The following is an 18,068-nucleotide window of genomic DNA, read 5'->3' on the forward strand; positions in this document are numbered from 1 at the left end:
AAATTTTTTGTAGGTTGAAATGTGGGACCACTGACTGGACAGTTTGTATGATGACTCAACAGGTTGACTATGCACTTTGGGCCAATCGTAGGCTGCCAATTGGCTATACATGATTGGTTGAGAATTGTCGAAATTTGATTGGTTGTGGTATATTTTATGTGGACCTATGAAAAGGTGCCATGTGGCCCAATCACGGGCTGCCACGTGGCACCCCAGGATTGACTAAAATTTTGTTGAGGGCCAAAGTAGCCTTTAGGGGGTTCGAACACGAGACCTATTTCTAATCAACGCATCACTCTACCAACGTGTTGTTAGTGGGACTTAACCATTATAGTCCTCAATTGTTATTTTAAGTTTCGACATTGATCCATTGGGGAATGGGGTTGGGGCTAAGCCCCTGGCCCCCGGTCACCTCGTACCCATGGAAATGCAAGTGGAGGATCATTAGGTGCAAGATTCAGGGGCCATCCCGAGGTTTTGTGATAGCAATGGAACCATGTACCAAGATTCAGGGGCTAAGCCGATGAGGGCAGGCAGTTAGCCCCAGCCCCCAAGTGCATGGCCCCGTGTGGCCCATTTTCGCCATAGGGATCATTGCGGATTTAAACGGATCACAAATTTGCACCCAAAATGGTGGGAATCTTGTTGGCACTGGGTGAAAATGCCCCTCAGATGTTCCTGGAAAGGAAAAATTCATAGAACAGTTAGCAGGGGAGTCCAGTTTGTAGACCAGTTAGCAACAAAACGTCCCTAGAGCATAACTTTTTAAGTTTTTTGCCAAACTGAGCCCAACAAGAGCCCATATTGGGGTTTTTGGGTGTTCTCGAGCCATTGTAGACATTTTTTTACATTTTTAGTATTTTAAATCCATTAAATAACATATTAGAGCACTTAATGAAAGAGGCCCAACATTGGAGGCTGGACTAGGAGATGTAGCCAAGGAGGGGTGAAATCCTTTATCATTTTGTTGTCTTGTGTTGCTATGTATGGTATATTTGTCTCTGCTTTTATGCTGCAAACTCAGTTTAAAAACCATTCATTTATGTACTTTTGAAAATTGATCCATTGCCTAAAAGACTTAAAAAATTACTTGCAAATTTTCTATAAACCTTCAAGTTTGTAATTTACATCAGTTTGGTATCAGAGCTCAAGGTTATTTTGAAGGTTTGATTTTGTTTGTAAGTGTTTTATAATGCTTACAAGGTTGAAGCTAAAAATAGGAGAATGAGTGTTTGTAGAGCCAAATCCTCAACTGGGTTCAAGGAAGACACACATACCTCAAACTTCACTAGTCATGGCACATGAAGAAGGTCATGAGGGAATGTCTGAGGATGAGAGAAATTTTAGAAAAGCTTTCTTTGAAATTTTTGAAATGGTGAAAGTTGTATTTCAAGATAGAAACACAAGGTTGCAAGGAGAGAGCTCAAATCCTCCAAAAGGTAATGGAGGAAATGGTCACAAACCTCCACCTCCACCATTTTCTTCACCTCCATCTTCACCCTCATCTTCTTCTACTTCAACCCCTTCACATGCTCCTCAAAGAACTCCAAAGGGACATGGTAAAACTTATTTGTTAAACCTTCATGTAAAATTTCAATTGCCTTTGTACAATGGGGAAGTAGATTCTAAGAAATTGGATAATTAGGTTCGTCAACTTGAAGTTTATTGCAGGATTCAACAAATTGATGATGATTCAACTAAAATTAAGCTTTCTTCTCTAAGGTTGGAAAGTGCGGAAATCATTTGGTGGGAGGTCAATACTCAAGAGGATCTCAATAAAAGTGGTAAAATTATTTCCTCTTGGAATGATTTTGTAGCCGCATTAAGAGGACAATTTTATCCATTAGCATACATGCATAAAGCAATAATGGACTAGAAAAAATTTAGATAAGAAAAAGGTATGAGTTTTCAAAGTTATACAGAAGAGTGTAGAAGAAGATCGTTCATTTTGGGTGTAGATTTACCCTCTCAAGACACTCTCCTTAAATACATAGGTGGTTTACATAGTTACTTGAGGCATATAATTCTTATGTTTAATCCTACAAAGCTAGATGAAGTTTGTGTACAGGAAACTCATTTAGAAGCAAGAGGGGAAATGTTCCTCAAGAGACTAGCTAGAAGCCATTTAAGTTTGGAGAGAAAGGAAAGGGGAAGTTCAAAGGCAAGGATAAAAAGAATGCTTCAATCAAGAAAGAGGAGAAAAACTCACATGTAAACATTATTCAAAGGAAGGCCACGATGAATACCAGTGTTGGAAACTTCATCCTAAGTTGAGACCTAAAAAGTTTAACAACAAGGAGAAAGAAGAGATTGCTGCAACAACTCAACAAGATCTAGGATCTCATTTCGGAGATACCAAAATCACAACCATGGGATTGAAAGGTAAGGATTCTATTGCAAGTACTAGTTCTTCTAGCAAGCCCATTGAAACTGAAAATCAAAAATAAAGAATTGAACTTTTCTATATTAGATTCATATCAAAACATAACAAAGTAGATACTTTGTTTGATAGTGGATCCCAAGCCAACCTTATTTTAAAGCCATCATAAAGAAACTAAACTTGGAAACCATTCCTCATCCTAAACCTTATCCTTTGGGTTGGATATGTGACAATTCCAAATTGCAAGTGACATTAAAATGCATACTTAAGTTCGCCATCACTGCAAATTTTTTTGATGAGGTAGAACTTGATGTAGTACCGCTTGACATATGTGGGATTTGTTTTGGAAGCCCATACTTATATGATAGGAAAGAAATCTTTCATTGCCATGAGAACAATTATCATTTGTTTAAATACGGGATTGAGTATATTGTTAGAGAACATCATAAGAAGTTGAATTTGTCTTTTGTGAATGATGGACAAATGAAGAGGCTTGTAAATGCTAGTCATAATTTTGCATTGTTAATGATCAAACACAAAGATGTTGAGGAATCTGAAGCTTCCCAAGGATGTGATATAAAACTCAAACATGATTTAGTTGTGGTTGTTAACACATGTGATAAGATGTTTTAGGAGTCTTACGTATTGCCTCCTAAAAGAGGAAAATAACATGAAATTCAATTGTAGCCAGGTGCATCACTTTTGAACATTGGTATGAACAAGATGTTAGTGTTAGAGAACGCAGGGATCAACAAGCAGATGCAAAATCTACTTTACAAAGGGATCATTAGGTCTAGTACATCTCCTTCTGGGTCTCCTAATGTTTTAGCTTTGAAGAAGGATGGTACATGGCGATGGAGATCACGGTGTGTGGATTTTGGAGCTTTGAACAAAATCACGATAAAGAATCATTATCCTCTTCCTCGCGTTGATGTTTTTTTAAATCAATTGAAGGATGTTGTTTATTTCACTAAGTTGAACTTGCAAATTGGTTACCATCAGATAATACTTATTGAAGGTGATACATGGAAAACCGCTTTCAAGACAAAGTTAGCTTCATTGCATATTTTGACAAGGGTGAAACAAGTTTCTCAATGGGGAGGAAAGCAATTGAAATCCTTTAATGCATTGAAAGGTAAAATCAATACAACATCAATTTTTGCATCACATATTAATTATCCATTATAGATTCAATTGGTGAATCAGATGGTACAAGAACATTTGGTGAAGAGTCAAGCCAAGTACAGGGCTAGACATGATAAGCATCGTGTTGACCATAGTTTTCAGATTGGAGATGAAGTAGGGATTTGCATCAGTAAAGAAAAGCTTCAACGTAAAGAGAACTTGAAATTGTATGAGCCTCCTTTGATTTAAGATCAAGGAGAGAATGTTCATATTCCTTCAATAGAAGATTTCTCTCCTAAATATATTGAAGAATTGTAGCAAGATATTATCCTTGGCAGGAGAACAAGAACTTCAAAATGAGGGAACGTGGAGTACATTCATGTGGGAATAAAAGGTACTAACCCAAGCAAAGCGAAATGGACTAATATTGGAAGTGTGTGGGAATGTTACCCTCATCTATTTATTGACTGAAAAATAGTCTTTTGATGGTCCAAAAGCTTCCTGTGGGGAGGAGTGATCCAAGGGGTCAGTAAAGTGCTAAAAAATGAAATTGTTCTAAATTTCTCGAAACCAGTGCCAAAACATATATATCGCCGCCCTGGATCCAATGCAACTTGAATCACTCAAAATCAATATCGTATGCTCCAGATATCACGTTCTAATCGTTTTCCTAAATAGCTAAAAATTTTACATGTTGAAGTATAGGAAATATGATTGGGAAGTTTGTACGATGACTCAACAGGCTGACTTTGTAGGTTAACTATTTACTTTGGGCTAATGGAAGGCTTCCAAATGGTTATATGTGATTGGTTGAGAATTATTGAAATTTGATTGGGTGTGGTATATTTTGGACCTATGAAAGGGTGCCACATGGCCCAATAATGGGCTGCCACGTGGCACCCTAGGATTGACTAAAATTTTGTTAAAGGTTGAACTGGCCTCCATGAGGTTTGAACATGAGACCTCTTTCCAATCAACGCAACACTCTACCAGTTTGCTACCAGTGGGACTTAGCCACTATATTCCTCAATTTCTATTTAAAGTTTCGGTGTTGATCCATTGAGGAATGGGGTTGGGGCTAAGCCCCTGGCCCCCGTTCACATCACACCCATGAAACCATAGGTGGAGGAGCTGAGGGCTGGGGGCTTAGTCTTGGACCAAGTTCATAACACCAAGCACATAACCACGACATAGGTGGAGATTAGCACTCACAGTAAGGGGCTTGGGGTAAGGCCCCAAGACGAGGTCCCATGGTATACCAAAGGACCACCACCATCGAAACGGAACCAGATGTAGAGGGGGGCTAAGGGTTAGTGATGGGGTGCGAAATTGGGGTACACAAATTTTGCCTCCAGTTACAATAATTCGATCCTGGGACCTATGGGTTATGGGCCCACTTCATTATCAGAAGTGTTAAATGATGTGTTTACCTTAAAAACCTGGGACTTCAACACTATTGGAATGCACTGGAAATACATGGAAAACCCACAGTCGAAAGCATGAGGTCAGATCTCAAATATTATACACCCACCATTATAACTCCGTCGGGTCTACTCTTTAATCGCTCCAATCCTTTCCCCCGACCTTTCCGATCTCCGATCTCCGATTATCGGCTATCACTATATCAGAGTTTCAGCATATCGTATAATCGCATATCGGCATATCCACTATCCTTCGCTTGACCTATGCGATTAGCGATCAACGATTAGATCATGACCGTCGATCCCAATTCTAATCTAACAGTCCTCTTTCAATCGCTATCGCATCATCCCTTCGGCCCGTTCCGATATCGTTCCAATGGGTTCGCTGATGCAATATTTCGGCGATCGCTCATCGCATAGTCTTAAGGCCTAAGATTCCTTCTTATAACAATCCGTCGATGCGATAATAATAGATCTCTGCTCCTCTACGATTCCATCCGGGTCGTTGATCTTACAGATCTAACGGTCCCTGTGCATTCTCCGTATGTTTCCTCTATTGATGGACCTCTGTATTAAAACATGATCCCTCTACCATTTCTCTGTTTATGCACGAATACTCATATATAATAATATTTTGTTAGTCCATGGATCGCCATTGATCCTCATAGTGATTGATGGTCGATCAAACCTACAACACTGGAAACATTTAGACTATCTATGAAATATACATACAGGCACACAATTCAACACTGAAACACACTCTTTATATTATACATGGCATAGTTACAGATCTAAAGCATTTCAGCCTTAGGAACAAATTCCCATCAACTACATTTTTCTCACTTAGCTTACAACTTTACTCTATTCTCACTCCATCCCCATTGAACACGCAGGTTCATATATATATAAGAAATATTGCATCGGATCACTAGAAGGATCTGATCAAATCAACTCCTTGATTTCCTCTCACAAATATCTCAACAAGCCTTAAATCTCTCTACAACTCGCTATATGGATACATATGAATACATGGAAGATTACATTAATATTTAATTAAGTCCATCAAATTACTCTGTTTTAACAGATTTGTCCCTTGTGTTGCTCCAGTGGTCCACATCCTCCACTTCTCTGCTCAAAATTTGCAATTTTGATTAAGGGGTCTGATGCCCCTGCATCAGACTCTCGAGGCACAAAAATTTATGACCTCCTGGTCATATGCTTCTCCTTATCCCTTAGCAATTCTACCCACTTCTTAGTGGAACTGCCTTCATGATCTTCTGTGAGCTACATCCAACCTCTACAGTAACAGTCTTCTCTGCTACACGACACCTCACGAAGCTTTCTCCTAGGAGCTTAGTCTTTTAGCATCCTATTGAGCATTCCTCGCTCTAGGTTTGTTGCAATCTTCTCACCTTCAGTTGTTGTTATCTGCATGACAGTAAGACCATAACTCTCCAGATTTATCAACTGTACCTCTTTTGCTTATTCCTTCTCACAAGAAAACTTTCTTCCCTTTCCTTGCGCTGATACCAAATGAGGGGGTGCGAAATTGGTGTACAAAATTCAATCCTGGGACCTATGGGTTATGGGCCCACTTCATTATTAGAAGCGTTAACTGATGTGTTTACCTTAAAAACCTGGGATATCAACACTATCGGAATGCACTGGAAATACATGGAAAACCCATAGTCGAAACCATGAGGTTGGATCTCAAATATTATACACCCGCCACTATAACTCCATCGAGTCCGCTCTTTAATCGCTCCAATCCTTTCCCCCGACCTTTCCGATCTCCGATCTCCAATTATCGGCTATCGCTATATCGAAGTTTCGGAATATCGCATAATCACATATCATCATATCCACTGTCCTTCGCTTGACCTCCGCGATTAGCGATCAATAATTAGATCATGACCATCGATCCCGATTTCAATCCGATGGTCCTGTTCAATCGCTAAATTGTTATCGCATCATCGCTTCAGCCCGTTCTGATATCGTTCCAATGGTTTCGCCGATGTGATATTTCGGCGATTGCTCATCGCATAGTCTTAAGGCCTAAGGTTCCTTCTTATAACAATCCGCCGATGCAATAATAATAGATCTCTGCTCCTCTGTGATTCCATCTGGGTTGTTGATCTTACAGATCTAACGGTCCCTATGCATCCTCCGTTTGTTTTCACTATTGATGGATCTCTGTATTAAAACATGATCCCTTTGCCATTTCTATGCATGAACACTCATATATAACAATATTTTGTTAGTCCATGGATCGCCATCGATCCTCGTAGTGATCGATGGTCGATCAAACCTGCAACACTAGAAACATTTAGACTATCTATGAAATATACATACAGATGCACAATTCAACACTAAAACACACACTTTATATTATACATGGCATAGTTACAGATCTAAGGCATTTCAGCCTTAGGAACAAATTCCCCTTTAACTACATTTTTCTCACTCTGTTTACAACTTTACTTTGTTCTCCCTCCATCCCCATTGAACACGCAGGTCCATATATATATAAGAAATATTGGATCGGATCACTGGAAGGATCCGATCAAATCCACTCCTTGATTTCCTCTCACAAATATCTCAACAAGCCTTAAATCTCTCTACAGCTCGCTATATGGATACATATGAATACATGGCAGATTACATTAATATTTAATTAAGTCTATCAAATTACTCTGTTTTAACATATTTGTCCCTTGTGTTGCTCTGATGGTCCACATCCTCCTCTTCTCTGCTCAAAATTTGCAATTTTGATTAAGGGGTCAGATGCCCCTACATCAGTTAGCACTAGCCCAGGTCTTATGGGTAGCGTCGGAACCATGGGCAGTGTTAAATCTTCGAGCACAGTATTCAGGGGCTAGCACTAGGTTTTGTGGTAGAAATGGAGCTGTGGACCAAGATTCGGGGGCTATGCTGACAGGGGTGGGCGGTTATCCCCAACCCCTGGGTGCATGGCCCCATGTGGCCTAGTTTTTCTGCCATATGGGTCATTGTGCATTTAAACAGATTGACAAATTTCACCTGAAACCACAAGAATCTGATCGACACTAGGCGAAAATGTCACTTGACGGTTCCTGGAAAGGCAGAATTCTTAGAACAGTTAGCAGGGGAGTCCAGTTTGTAGAGCAGTTAGGAGAAAAACTTCTCTGGAGCATAAATTTCTTAGCTTTTGGCCAAATTAAGCCCAACTTTGGGTTTTTTGGTGTTTTAGAGCCATTGGAGACATTATTTTTACATCATAAGCGTTGTAAATCTATGAAATCATTTTGAGCACTTAATGAAAGAGACACAACATTGGAAGCTAGACTAGGAGATGTAGCCCAAGAGGGGTGAACTCCTTTATCATTTTGCTATCTTTTTTTGTTGTGTATGGTATATTTCTCTCTGTCTTTATGCTGAAAAAGAAGTTTAAAAACCATTAACTTTTGTACTTTTGCAAATTGATCCATTTCCTAAAAGACATAAAAAATTACTTGCAAATTTTCTATAAATATTCAAGTTTGTAATTGACATCATCTTAACCTCCCCTTATCTCTACATATAATTACATAATATCTAATCCACTCATAAAGACTTCATAAATGAAAATATGTTCAATTTATTAGAAATCCCTTCTTACCTAGTGTTGTTCTTCCATATAAAAATAAATTTTAAAGATTAACAAAATCAACCTTTCTCTATTTTGTCTTTGAAAAAAAATTCTTCTACCTAAAAATTAATCACGTAAATCAAAAACTTGTCTAATCTCTTATATACCCATTCCTCCTTAATGTTGTTATTCTTCCACATAAATATAAATCTTATAACCTTTAGATGAACAAAATCAACGTCCTTTATTTTGTATATGACTAAATTTTCCACCTTATTGGTTTAATAGAAATTATGATTCTATTGTTATCAATTAAAATCTAAAAACTATAAATTAAATTATGAATCATATTTTCCAGAAATTATGACTCATATTTTATATTTTATATATAATTAAATAGATAAATTCTAAATATACAATATTTTTATCATTTAATAATAAAGTAAATAGATGGATCAAATTCTAAATATATAGTTTTTTTATTATTTAATTTCATGCAATGAATTAATTTTTTTATATTAATAATTGTTGACACCTAATCATCAAGATTGGGTGAATAAGTGTAACTGATGTAAATAAATAATAGAAAATATGAAGAGTCACTGGGAGATGAAATGAATAGTCTCTCCCTCATGTATATAATAAAGACCAACCTAAATGAATATAACGAATTGTTTTGAGGAGTTACCTCTTGGTCTGACATGGTATCGGAGCCAACACCCAAAATTAGCTTTTGTGTAACTCCTGGTGTCAGTTTCCTGCCTATGTTCTACCTATTTTGTAGAACTCACACCTCTGCCATGCTCTAAGGCCTAAACCTACTGTCATATGTGTTTTATATTCCCTTTGAAAAGTCGGCCCGCTCGATGGTATCTCATTGAATACTGCTCGGTGGTATTTTTGGAATCGTAGTGGAAACATAGTGGAAATTCGTGCATCTGGTGACAGCTGTGGGATATGAACGCACACCTTTTGGACCAGAACCTTAATCTAGCACCTTAGACCAACTCGAGCATCTAGTGTAGTTCTGTTGTAGTGGTATCGACCTCAGTGGTTCCGTTCTGTTGTAGTGGTATCGACCTCAACCCCTAAGCCTCTCCCCTTAACCTCTTTCCCGTATGCAGTCTGGTGGAGATGCAGTGAGCATGGAGTCCTCGCTCCCATATGTGGTATCATAGCAGTAATAAAATCAAATTCTTATGTGCAAATGGATGCATCCAGCTACTTTGTAGATGGCCTTTTGTTTTAAATTCTCAAGTGATCGACTCTCGCTATTTTTGCAATGTGTTTTTAGTTTTGTGACTATTAATACACATTAGAAAGTTTGTTCATGTGTAATTCTATGTGGTAAAGAACCAAAAAAATCGTTACCGCTCCCATTCACGGCCACTCCGCACTATGTTACCGCATCCTGTGTGTAACAATTAAAGGTGCCTTTTGCTGGAACGGAAGAAACTAGTGGCGCCAAACATTGAATTGCTAATCTGTGCACCAAATGGAATTCAGTTAATGGTAGAGGGTAATCAAAAAGTTGATAGTAAGAAGGGTCGTATATTTTTTATAGCACATTCTCCTGTCTTTGATCTTGAATTATATGAAGTGTCGTATTGAATTATGTGCACTACCCATGGTTGAAAAGGAAGATATGTGTTGACTGCATTTTGATATATGGTGTGAATATTTCAAAGGTTGTGATCCATGTCGTGTTCCCAAAAGGCCTCAGGATAAATGGATTAGTATTTGTTGCAGTGTTGGTCTGCCTAAATGTTGGTTGTGCTCCAAATGGATTGGAACTTGGTTGTCTGATATTATTTATTATTTTCCAAAAGAAGCCTTAGAAACTCCTATCTATGCAGCTTGTTTCTTGGTTTTCATAAGAATTCAGAATATTTCTAGTACAGTGCAATTTTTTACATCAAAAACGCATTTTTTTTTGCCAGCAGAAGCATTTTTACAGCACTAATATTTTGCAATGCATTCAATCATATCTATTGTGGGAATAGTTCTCACTGGCAAGGAGAACTATCCTGAGTGGTCCCGGATGATAAAACACACCCTCATTTTCAATGAGTTTTGGAAAGGAGTGTGTGTTGGAGACGGAGACAAAGAGCCTGAACAACCTACCTCGGACAAAGAGTTTGCCATTTGGGAAAATAAGAATAGCAAAGCCTATGGATTAATTGCAACATCTGTAAGTGAAGAGATGAGTCGCCATATTTCGCCATTCTCAACTGCTTTCGAAGCCTTACAAAAGCTAAAAGAACTCTATGACTCACACTCTGCACTTGAAGTTGTTCAACTCATGATTAAACTCTTCACTCTTGAATTACAAAATAATGGTCCTCTTGCTCTTGCATCTAAAGTAAAATCTATAATGCATGATATCAAAGCCACTAAGGTTGAATTGTATATTCTTCTTATAGCTTTTCTCAAGGCACTTTATCCTACTTACTCCAATTATCGTGAGTCATTGCAAGCAAATGGAAATCTCAAAGATATTACCTTTGACTCTCTTGTGAAAAAAATTGTTGAAAGAGAGAAAGCTTTTGGAAAGAAGACAGCCCCTGAATCTTCTGAAGAGGTTGTGTGCCTTGATCATAAAGAAAAGAATCTTGCCCAAGATTCATCCAGAGGAAGAGGTGGTCGAAGAGGAAGAGGAAGATATTTAAGAGGCAGGGGGCCAGACACTCTCAAGGAGAAAAGTCAGATTTGCACTGCATATGCTGCAAAAGAAATGGATCACATGATGCCTCTACATGCAAGCTACCTTGGGACAAAATTAAGCAGCAAAGAAACCAACCCAAAGGTAAAACTAATGACATAGACAAAGGTAAAGCACATGAATCCACTCATTATGTTGTGGCACAATGTAATATCGGAGTAAATGAAGATTGATTTAATGCTTCACTTGCTTCTTGTAAAAATGATTGGTTGCTTGATTCAGGAGTAACTTGCCACATGAATCATAGAAAATATTTTTTTGAAGAATTTAACAATGTTGATGGAGCAGTATACTTTGCAGACCAATCAAAACTCAAGCCATCAAGGCTTGGCACAATTAGGCTTAAGTTTCTTGGTCTTCCAAACTTCCTTCTGAATCATGTTCTATATCTCCCACAATTGAAGAGAAACTTATTGTCCATGGTCCACATCTGCCAGCAAGGTCACTCCATTCATATGTTTGACGGCAAGCTTGAGGTGAGAAAACCATCTGACCACTCACTTGTCATGAGTGGGATAGAAGAAGAAAGGCTTCTCAAGCTGCAAGGTACCTCTGCTCGTGCACAACATTTCTCATACAATTCTCACTATGAAGAAGGTACACTTCCATCAAGTTTATTATGGCATGCTAGATCTGGACATTTGAACTATGACAACCTCTGCTTGTTGAAGAAAAATGGTGTTACTGGTTTTCTTGTTGAAAAGTGTGCAACAAGAAATGCTTGTTGAGAATGCAACAAGATGATGGAGCTAAGTGGAAAGGAGTCACCTTCACTAAGTGGCCCGCAAGCAAAATATGGCGCAAAGTCTATTTTTGGATCATAGCAGGAGTGATCACAGCAGGAGTGATCATAGTAGGAGTGATCATAGCAGGAGTGATCACAGCAGGAGGGATCACAGCAGGAGTGATCAGAGTCTATTTTTAGACTGCTAGTTAAAAATAGAAAATTCAAATATTATTGTCTCATAATAATTTTTAGACTATAAACTTTATCTTATCCTCTTGGAGCACTTCAGTTTGAGCTATAGATGTGGCACATACAGCTGTCAGAAGGAAATACGTTTTCTTATGAGTCAGTTGAGCTATTGCATGCATGACATTAGTTAGAACTCATGTGGTTGAGTTCTGTGGAGTTAGATGAGTAGTTAATGGAGTTGTGTTCGGTTTGACTTAGTTGAACTAGTTGTATTTAGTCTAACTGATCAATAGACTAAGTGATGAGTTGTGTGAATTAGTTATTAATTAATTCACTATTTATTAACTCATAATGCAACTGAAGAATACATCAGTTAACTCAGTGCATGTACAGTTCAGTGGAGACAGGTGTTAGAGGTTGAGATTGCTATCAGTTGTGCATGAGATTGTGCACATGCATGGGATTGAGTTATGCCAAATATCTCTGCGTAGCGTGGGCCAATACCAAGTGAAATATAGCTTGTGCTCATGTGATTTACAGTGTGGGTGTTTTCACAAGGTAAATAGGAGTTTGGATCAGCCATTCTTATTCATTCTCTTGCAGGATTGTGCAGTGGAGGCAGGCAAGTAGCGGGGGAGATTTGGAGATCAGATCTGAGCTGTATTGTGTGTAACATGTGGAGATAGTACTGAGTACTTGTGAGGAGTATTGTACTATGTAATGTTACATGTTACATGTTCTCAATCATTAATATACAGATAGTGTGGGGTTTTCAGTTGTATGCTTTCCCCAGGTTACATACTGTGTTAATGTGTGCATGATGTTGATGTTTCATTGTTTTTTATGCTGCTAAATTGATGATCAACATAGAGGAGGTTATGTATTATGCATGTATTCCATAATAGTGTATAATCAGGATAATCTCTGTTGAATATGTGTTTATTATTCAAAAATTTTACATGGTATCGGAGCGAGCTGATTTGTAGAAGAAGTTCTACATGATATCAGTGTTGTATTGATCATCGGATCTATTATTCAGAAAGTGTTTACATTTTATTTCTTCAGGCAGAGTCTGTAATCGGGCCAGGTAGCCTCTGGATTCATCCTTCTTTTGGAAGGTGAGATATCCCCTGAATGCCCATACAGTCAATCTTTGTACAAGAAATACTTTGTTCTCACGAATTTTAGATCAGAAGCAGTTGAGTTTTTGAGCTGTGGAATGGCGCTCAAGGATAAAACTCGAAAACATTAAGTGTGAGAATGGAAACAGTATGCCCCAGTATCTCACAAAGTTCACGCAATGCCGGGATGAGCTGGGAAGTGTGGGGGTAACTGTTGATGATGAGGATATGGTGAGTCTAGCACTCCTTGGCCTTCCTAAGAGTTGGCATAGTTACCAGGACTCGGTGAATGGAAGGGAGAAATTTCCAGGATGGGAGAGACTTTCGTCATATCTTGTGCAAGAGGAGATTAGATGGTGCACCAGAGACAGTTCTTCATCTATGCATGATGAGGAGAACTATGCCTTAGCGAGTAAGGCGAAGAAGGGGAAGGGGAAGGTTTCTCTTTCTGAATTCAGTTCTTCCAATGATGGGAAGAAGGTTGACAAGTTGAAGGTGTGATGCTTTCGTTGTCATGAGTTGGGCCATTATGCTACTAATTGCCCAAAGAAGAAGTCCAAGAAGGGATCCGGGGAAGGATCTGAAGGTGAGGCACTTGCTTCACAGTTTGAGTTGGATTTCACACTCTTCGCATGCATGGTTTCATCCATGGTGGGAAGTGGTTGGTTTCTTGACAGTGGAGCTTCTTTCCACATGACCGGTGACAAGAGTTTGTTCAGTACTTTGGAGGAGAATGATCTCCAGATACTCATAGGGATGGGTAATGATGAGAAGTATAGCGTCTCAGGTGTAGGCATGGTTATTTTTCAAAGGGAGCATGGAGCTCGCCTTACCTTGACCAATGTCAAGTATGTACCAGGACTGAAGAGAAACTTGGTGTCAATCACGATGCTGGAAGACAGAGGATATCATGTAGTATTCAGTAAAGGAAAGGTTTTCCTTAGACACATCATCACTAGACAGGTGAAGCAGATTGGTTCACAGGTCAAGAACCTGTATGCTCTTAAGGTTCAAGATGCATGCAAAGCCTTGAGCAGCAAGGCAACTGATGGAGACTTGGTGGTTGAGAGGGAGTGTATATTACCTCTTAACATGAAGAGCTAGAAGAAGCCTTAGACAATTGTGGAGGAGTCACGATTGGTGTAGCAGCTTCAGGAGGTTGTGGAGCAGCCACAACAAGGGAAGCTGAGAGGAGATCAAGTAGAGACATCTACTCATGCAGAGACCTCCAATAGGGGGAAACTTCAAGCCAGGTGGGCTGAGGGATTGCATGCAGCCATACCTCCAGGTAGGAGGTGGGGTGATGTGGATTGATCGTCCCAAGGAGGAGGGGCAGGATCCTTGAGGTACCCAACCTCTTGGATGAGACCTTGCTACAGGAGCCTCGATGTGGAGTAGCAGAAACTGATTGATTGGGTAGAGACAAATGCAGATGGAGCAGCAGAGAGAGCGACAGTGTAGGGAATCCCAAGACAGTGCATAGCATGCAAGCTGCAGTAATGCGAGAGGCACAAGTGATTTGCACAGTGATAGGTGGCACAGAGAGGTGTGGAATGGTGCGAGATGCATGAAGATGTTGCAGTAGCGCAGATGTCAGACAGGGAGCACTTGTCAGCAGCAAGTAGAGCTTCAACATCAGAATATGTTCCTAGCCCAACAGAGTGGTCAGTTGGGAGTGTTTTTGTTCAAAGTGTTGTTGGAGCAAAGTGGACCGGGCAGATGTGTTGCATGCAGAACATTCCAGAGTTTCAGGATCGGGTTTGAGAGGAAGCCTTTCTTGTTGAGAGGGAGTGTTGAAAAGTGTGCAACAAGAAATGCTTGTTGAGAATGAAACAAGATGATGGAGCTTAGTGGAAAGGAGTCGCCTTCACTAAGTGGGCCCACAGGAAAAATATGGCGCAAATTCTATTTTTGGATCACAACAGGAGTGATCACAGCACGAGTGATCAGAGTCTATTTTTAGACTGCTAGTCAAAAATAGAAAAGTCAAATATTATTGTCTCATAATAATATTTAGACTATAAACTTTATCTTATCCTCTTGGAGCACTTCAGTTTGAGCTACAGATTTGGCACAACAGCTGTCAGAAGGAAATACGTTTTCTTATGTGTTAGTTGAGTTATTGCATGCATGACATCAGTTAGAACTCATGTGGTTGAGTTCTGTGGAGTTATATGAGCAGTTAATGGAGTTGTGTTCAGTTTGACTTAGTTTAACTAGTTGTATTTAGTCTAACTGATCAATAGACTAAGTGATGAGTTGTGTGAATTAGTTATTAATTAATTCACTAATTATTAACTCATAATGCAACTGAAGAATACATCAGTTAACTCAGTGCATGTACAGTTCAGTGGAGACAGGTGTTAGAGGTTGAGATTGCTATTAGTTGTGCATGAGATTGTGCACATGCATGGGATTGAGTTATGCCAACATGATATTTGCGTAGTGTGGGCCAATACCAAGTGAAATATAGCTTGTGCTCACGTGATTTACAGTGTGGGTGATTTTCACAAGGTAAATAGGAGTTTGGATCAGCCATTCTTATTCATTCTCTTGCAGGATTGTGCAATGGAGGCAGGCAAGCAGAGGGGGAGATTTGGAGATCAGATCTGAGTTGTATTGTGTGTAACATGTGGAGATAGTACTGAGTACTTGTGAGGAGTATTGTACTATGTAATGTTACATGTTCTCAATCATTAATATACAGATAGTGTGGGGTTTTTAGCTGTATGCTTTCCCCGGGTTACATACTGTGTTAATGTGTGCATGTTGTTGATGTTTCATTGTTTTTGATGTTTCTAAATTGATGATCAACGTAGAGGAGGTTATGTATTATTCATGTATTTCGCAATAGTGTATAATCGGGATAATCTCTGTTGAATATGTGTTTATTATTCAAAATTTCTACATTGCCTACCATTCCTAGGAAACTTAAGCAATGTGATGCTTGCATTCTAGGAAAGCATAGCAAACAATATTTTCATGATTCACATTCAAGAGCACATAGAAAACTTGAAATCATTCATTCAGATTTATGTGGTACAATGCTTGTTCCTTTTGCAAATGGAAATAAATATATGATGACATTTATTGATGACTACACCAGAATGTGTTGGGTTTATTTACTGAAGAACAAATCTGATGCTTTTCAAACATTCAAGAAATTTCATACATGGATTGAAAATGATGCACAATCTCATATTGGCTCTATTCCCACTGATAATGGAAAAGAATATACTTCAAATGAATTTGAAAACTATCTTCGCCAACATGGGATCAAACATCAAACAACTGTGCCTTATATACCCAACATAATGGTGTAGCTGAAAAAATGAATAGGACAATCTTAAATATGGTGCGCTCCATGATGTTTTTCAAAAATGTAAAATTGATGTTTTGGGTTGATGCAGTTCTATGTGCTATATATATAAAGAATAGATTTCCATCTAATGCTATCAGAAACAAGACTCCCTATGAAATGTGGTATGGGCACATTCCTTCGATAAAGCATCTCAGGGTCTTTGGTTCCACCTGTTATGCCTTGATACTAAAGGTACATAGAAACAAACTTGGTGCAAGAAGTCGTAAGTGTATCTTCTTGGGGTATTCAAACACCTCCAAAGCACACCGTCTCTATGATGAAGTCAATAAAAATTTTGTTGTATCTAGAGATGTAATCTTTCTTGAAACATCCAAAATCAACAATGTTGTTGAGCGGCAACTTGATCGCTTGGATAGATTCGCAAATGCAAAATCATTTCAAGAATTTGATAATAAAATTCCACATCTTGAAGGGGGGATTCTTATACTAGATCAACCTATGGAATCTTCTTCTGAACCACTCTCTCCCCTACATGAAACTCCAACAACGGCTGATACTTTAAGTGATGTGATTGATAGAATTGGGAGACTCAATCTTGATTCAGTCCCAACTCAATCAACGGAGCAGCCTGGACCATCTAAGAAAGGTCCCCCAAAGTAGCTGACAAAGACACTTGAAAGTGTTCATCCTGGTGAGGTTGGAAAGACAGGAACTAGAAATTCAAACCGGAAAAATGGAGGTGATGTATATGACTTTGATTCACATGTTGATATGGATGTTTCTTATGATTGTGAATTGAATTTGTCTACAGATTTCGAACCAACTTCCTTCAAAGAAGCTACTTCTCATGATGAATGGAAAGAAGCGATGCAAAAGGAGTATGATGCCCCCATAAAGAATGGCACTTGGAAGCTGGTTGATCCTCCATTAGGAACCAGACCAATTGGCTGCAAGTGGGTCTACAAGAACAAGTATAAATTTGATGGCTCACTTGACAAGCACAAAGCCAAGCTTGTGGAAAAAGGTTTTGCACAGAAGGAAGGGGTTGATTATGAGGAGGCTTTTCCCCCACAGCAAAATGGGTTACCATCCGGACACTCTTTGCCCTAGCAGCTCAGAACGGTTGGAAAGTCCATCAAATGGATGTAAAAACTGCTTTCTTGAATGGAGATCTAAAAGAAAATGTTTTTATGTCCCAACCTGAAGGATTTGTTGTGAAAGGACATGAACATAAAGTATGAAACTTGTGAAATCCTTGTATGGCCTTAAACAAGAACTGCAAGCCTGGTATGAAAAACTAACTGAGCATCTTCTGAAACTCAATTTCAAACATTATGATCTTGATGTTGCAACTTTATTTGTCAAGAAATTTGGCAAAATAATTGTATATCTTGTGGTATATGTAGATGATCTTTTGATGACAGGGAACAATGAAAGCTACATTGCATCCATAA

This window comes from Pinus tabuliformis, chromosome 7 (assembly GCF_031772625.1).
Source record: "Pinus tabuliformis cultivar Carrire ecotype Pingquan chromosome 7, CPIR1, whole genome shotgun sequence".
Taxonomy (NCBI): Eukaryota; Viridiplantae; Streptophyta; class Pinopsida; order Pinales; family Pinaceae; genus Pinus; species Pinus tabuliformis.